Consider the following 6,285-nt stretch of genomic DNA (forward strand, 5'->3'; position numbering starts at 1 on the left):
TCCCCGTTTGGTTAGCACATCAAATCAAGAAGGAGAAGATCAACCTCTATTAAAGATACTGTATGGTAATGTTGTGTTTTCATTTCATGTTCAGGTAGCTTATGACATCTCAGGTGAATGATAGAATTCAGTGGTGGGCTCTGGGAATCTGGACCAGGGATCCAGGAAGCATGAGGAAACTGGGGAACCATAGATTTTTTTTTTCTAAAAATGAGAGGCAAAGGCATACACTAAAGGGCAGTGTTTGCCCCCACCTGCTCTTTCCCGCCCCACAGGAGAAAAACTCATGTTCCCATGTGCCACTTTTTGGGGTGTGTGTGTGGGGGATAGTTATTGCCTTTTCCCAATAACAGTACATCAGGGAAAGGATTTTCAATAATTTACAACACACACACACACACACACACACACACACACACACACACACACCCGTCATGCTGAATCTGATTCATAGTGACCCTTTAGGACAGAGTAGAACTCCCCTATAGGGTGTCTAAGGCTGTCAATCTTCATGGGAGCGGACTACCCTAGCTGTCTGCTGTGGAGCGGCTGGTGGGTTTGAAATGCCGACCTTTCCGTTAGCAGTCAAGCAGGATTTAAAGTTCCTAAATCTCTTGTGTTGTTGTTGTTGCTGTTGTTGTTAGGTGCTGCCCCACAGCGATCCTTGGTGCCACAGAACAAGACACTGCTCATTCGCACGCCATCCTCACACTTGTCCCCATGCCCGAGCCCATTGTTGTGGCCCCTGTGTCAACGCACAGTGGCTTCCCCTTTTGCTCTGCCCCTCCACTTGACCAAGCACGGTGTCCTTCTCCAGGGACTGGTCTCTCCTGACAACATATCCAAAGTATGTTGGAGAAAGTCTGGCCATCCTTGCCCCTAAGGAGCACGCTGGCCTTACTTCCTCTAAGACAGATCAAAACTGTCTTGGATTGAAAAACTTGCTAAGGGTCGGGTCAAATGAAGGTTCTGAATGAGAGTGCTTCCACCCGGTCACCTCTGGCTTCGGGAATTTTTGTGAATGAACAAGAGAGTTTCTGTCCTTTGAAGGTGGGACCTCCCTTGTCTTGCTTTGGAAGGGGGCACAGGGCACTCATTACTGCTTTATGCAGAGGCTGGTGAAAGTCTAACTGTGCCTCAACCTGTTCTATTAGCTGTTTAGGTTTTGTGCGGGGTTTTTTTTTTTTTTTTTTTCTGTCCTGATTCTCAAATGTACTTCTCAAATGTTGCCAGTTCTTTCTCAGGGCTGTGTGGATTTAGCTCATGGGGTGGCCGTCAATCAGTTGGGAGAATGGCCCATGTTGCCTGGCCAAAGCCAGGGAGGATTGATTCTGGGATTACCTGGAAATCAGGGTGTGGAAGCTCCATGGGAATGATTTCATGCCAGAGGCTGTGGGGCGCTTCGGAGCAGGCATGCCAGCACTGTTCTTGTGAGGCAGCGACCTGCAGGATGGGAGCTGACGGATGCTTATTAGAGCGTAGCGCGGCTACATAATGAATGCAGAGAAAAGAAATGTGTCCGCCCCCCCCCAACCCCATCCAGCTCGCCTTCCCAGCCTCTGCGGAGCTCCAACATCTGGGCTTGTGTTTCAGCAGGTGAGGACTCCTCATGTCACCTGTTGCCTTCAAGTCCGCTTTGATGTGCAGGGGCCACATGCACAGCAGAGGAAACACTGTCTGGTGCTGTGGCCCTGCGTCATCCTGGCGATGCTGTTTGGGGCTGTAGTTGTGGCCACTGTGCGTTTTGAGTGCTTTTCTGTCTGGGAGCTCCGCTGTCTGCTCCTCGGCGGTGCTCTCCTGTGAGCTCTACGGGTCTTATTGGCGAGAGTTGGGAAGTGGATTGCTCGACGCCTTTCCTGGACTGCTTTAGTCTGGAAGCGCTGTTGAAACCTCCCGTCGTGGGTGACCTTGATGGCTTTTGCAGTACTGGTGGCATTGCTTCCAACGTCCTGGCAAACAGAAGCCACCACAGTGTGACCAACTGACAGATGGGCGGTGGGAGGGAAAGATGGAGTGGACCACGTACGCTGAAGCCAGGCCACTCAGTGGCACTTTCTAAAATATACATGCTCTTTCAGTGTGGGGACTCTCACCCTTTGGGAAGAAATCCCTTGAGACCCCGTAGTTCTTAAAAACGATCTTTTAATGAGACGGCAGTCTTAGGATGCTGATGCATCTCCACTGTGCAGTGCTCAAAAGCAGGACGGTGGCCTGAGGAGAACAAAGCGCTCTTCATCAAGAGGATGTTTATCTCTCCATCCATGCAGAGCTCTCCCTGGAGGCTCGGCGCCCAGATGAGTCTGCGGCAAAGTGCTGGGAAGGGACAGAATGAGATGGGCACTCCAAGTCCAAGTCCAAGTCCAAGTCAGCACATCTTTCTGCAAAGCTCTGTGAGCAGAACCTTGAGGGTGAGGGTGCACAGCCACCAAAATGTAAATGGGGGTGGGTGGGGTGGGGTGCGGGAGTGGTGGGGAAGGATAGAAGAACAGGATCCTTTCATTTCCCAGTGGTTTTAACAGCCTGGTGTTTGACCCGTAGACCCACATGTCTAGTGACTTGATTATGTAGACTCTTGGAATTGGAGATTCCAATGAGAAATCAGGTCCAATACTCATTGTATGGATGGGACACTAAGTTCTAGAACGTTCCACCAGCGAATTCCTTAAGGCTCTGTGGGAGATTGGAAAGCGGACCAACCTGAGGGTCAAATCTGGGAGCTCTGTCTCTGAGAAGTCACTTGTGACTTTCCCAAAGCCGCTCCGCCTCTCAGAGCCCAAATGAACCTTTCAATGAACGAATGCATGCTGGATCAGAGTTCATAGTGGGGTGCAGCAGGTCCCGGGAGTGCTTCTTCCCTTTTACTCTTCTTCCTGCAGAGGAGCAGTAAATGCTGGACAGATGGAAGTTTGGCCATCCAGGACAGATTGCCAACAAGTAGATCGGTTTCTTTTCCCCTGCTTTAATGGCTCAGATTGTTGGCAGCCCAAAACCAAAGGGAAATGCATCTTCTACATTGAAAAAGAACATATGGTCATTAACAGACATTATAAATATTTTGTTTAATTTTTTGCTTCTATTTAACAGTCTAATATAATGAGATAACTTGAGTTGTGTTGGTTGTTATGTATTGAAAGGATTGGTCAAGCCAATTATAGAATGATCATAGAGTCATCTACTATAGGATTTCTCAACTATTTGTTTATTTACTTATGTATACATACATATATACATACATGCACGTAAACTATTGCTTCCACCTCTTTCATACCTCCTGCTCCCTGGGCTTTTTGGTAAGTTGCTGTGTGGCACACATGGCTCAGCCCTTGACTTCTAGCCAGAAGGTTGGCAGTTTGAGCCCATCCAGAATGGCCTTGGGAGAAAGGTCTGGTGACCTGCTTTTGGAAGGTCATGGCCTTGGAAATCCAATGGAGCCATTCTCTGCACACATGGGGCTCACCATGAATGAGTTGGAATCCGTTGGACCGTCACTAACCACAACCAGCCTTGTCTTAATTGCCACATTTTAATCACACAATATCCATTATGTAGGTATCCGTAATATATTCTCTATCTCATTTATAAATGTACATGAAGAATGATCTTCAACATACTACAGGCAGTGTATGTGGTTGTTGGTGTTAGGTGCCATCAAGTCAGTTCTGACTCATGGTGACCCCGTGCACAACAGAAGGAAACCCCGCCTGGTCCTGCACCATCCTCACGATTGTCCTTATGTGTTAGCCCATCGAGGCAGCCGTGGTGTCAATCCATCTTGTTTCAGGTCTACCTCTTTTCATATGCTCATCTACTTTACCAAGCATGAGGTCCATCTCCAGAGACTGGTCTCTCTGGATAATATGTCCTACGTATGTGCGACAAAGTCTTGCCCTCCTTGTCTCTAGGGAGCATTCTGGTGATACTTCTTCCAAGACAGATTTGTTAGTTTTTTTTGGCGGTCCATGGTCCTTCCAATATTGGTTGCCAGCACCATAGTTTAAGTGTATCGATTCTTCTCTGGTCTTCCATATATCTGTAGTGTATACTCAATATTAAACGACAGCAACACACACATACACCCAGAAACCAAGGGGAGATGAGAGTCTAAAATGTTAGGAGTGCCTGTCTCTAGGGAGCTAACTTTATCTTCCTGATTCTCCCAATTTTTCTACAATGAGCATGTGTTCCCTCTTGCAACAAGACGATGACTATTTCTCAGAATAAGCAAATTCATGCACTCCTGTCCTATCTGCAGACTTGAAAGGGGTGTTCTTGGTGGCAGAAGGGCTGCCTGAAGTCCAAGGCTGCAGGCTGTTGCCTTTGCGAGCACACAGATGGTCTTTTATTCCTCTTGACTTTTCCAGATCTGTTTCTGCCTTGATCTGATGGTAAGGGACCTCACCTGCACTGTTTCTTTGAGCTTGGTGGAAACTTAAAAGGATGTGGGCTTAAGAAGATACCAATTCCAGAATTGAGTACTAATTAAGTTCTTGGACACAAATCACTTCACACACTCCACTTAGAGGATTTGTTTAATTGACTGAGGAAATAGTTTGAAGGGGAAGAGCATTTCTTTTCATTAGTGTTCAAATGAAGTGCAAATTATAGAACTTGGACTCCATATTTCCTAAAGATAGAAGCTTCAGAGAAAGGGAGAAAAATTAGGGACGGAACTTGGTTCAAAGTCTGAAACAAATGCAGTTTGGGTAGAAAAGTTCGGGCAATTTTCTACATGGATAATTTGGGAGCAGCCAGCCTGGTTCTGGGTTGGAAATGGCTTTCTTCTTTGCAGAGCGCAGATTTGCAGCCGGATTTTATTCTGTTTGTTTTTATTTCACATTCAACTGGCTTCTTTAATAAAAAATATTTTTGAGATGGCTCTCTGGGCTAAGGCGACGAGGGGGAAGCTTTTGAACCAGGCGTCCAGACCCGCGCTGAGGAATTGGGTGTTAAATGAGGAAAGATGGCACCTGCAATTACATGGACTGGGATCAAATTACAAGGGTTATTAATCTGCAGGCTCCAGGGCTTCTCAGGACTATCAGGTGAATCAGCAACCAATCTCTTGCATATTATATCCGTGCGCAATTATCGTCAATGTATGACTACAATGTCTCCAATAAGGTCATTAACTTAATTTGCTGCCAGGAAGGTTTCTTGGGTTCTAAATTGCATGGGATTGTTGCCTCCCAGCCTTAGAAATGGTGGCCAGTTTCAATAGAACGGGCTTGTTCGTTTCACTCAACTCCTTAGACAGAAGAGTGCGCGCTGCCGGTCAGGCTTTGAGGAGACGGGACGTGTTCAGGGATCTCATCGTCTACAGAGCTGAGTCAGACTTGGAGACTGGCCCCACCCATGAAGCCAGTGTCCATGAGCTGGCCCTGTTGTTGTTAGGTGCCATCGGGTCCTGTGCCCTCCTCACCATCGCGCCTGTGCCGGAGCCCTTCTTGTAGCGACTGTGTCTCTCCGTCTCGGGGAGCACCTTCCTCTTTTTCGCTGCCCCTCTCTTTTACCAAGCACCGTGTCTTTCTTGACAACTGGTCTCTCCTGACAACGTATCCAAAGTGTGTAAGACCAAGTGTTTGTATCTCTAAGGAGCGCTCTGGCCTTACTTCTTCCAAGACAGATTTTGTTCGTTCTTTTGGCAATCCGTGGTACTTTCAATAGTCTTCTGAAGCACCGCAAGTCAAATGCTTCGGTTCTTCTTCAGTCTTCTGTATTCCGTGTTCATGAGAGAAGTGGGTGCCAACCACTGGGGAACATGGGAGACTCCGTAAATGGGACAGTGGTTGTTTGGGACCAAGTTAATTTCTTCTCATTTTTAAGAGAAGCTGGAAAGAGCACATTTTTACATTTGATTTCATGTGAACTTCCCTATCTTGGGTTGAGCTCCCCGAGAGCAGAGCCTGAGATGGGGCCCCTATGAAAGGGAATGTGTTGCATGCTGGATTCAAGGCCATGACTCTCAGACCCCAGGATCCATCCAGAGCGCATGGAGGGCTCAGTTCAGAAAATCCAGGGTGGAGCTTGAGATGCACATGTCTAAGAAGTTGCCCGGGGATGCTGGCGTTGCTGCTGGCCGGGGAATCCCACTTTGAAAGCTGCTGTCCAGTGGAGAAGGAACTCAAGCAAGGAGGCGGCCCCTGCTGGACCCAGCCGGACCCCACAGTGAGCTCTGTCCCTGGCCACTGCCCCTATGTGGTTGAGGCAGTTCTTTGGACAAGGGGCAGCCCTGAGCGATGAACATCTGGAGAATGAGTCCACTTCTTGGGAATTCTCTGGGGTATC

Source organism: Echinops telfairi, unplaced genomic scaffold (assembly GCF_000313985.2).
Source record: "Echinops telfairi isolate 266 unplaced genomic scaffold, ASM31398v2 ScPeMD7_5592;HRSCAF=6446, whole genome shotgun sequence".
NCBI lineage: Eukaryota > Metazoa > Chordata > Mammalia > Afrosoricida > Tenrecidae > Echinops > Echinops telfairi.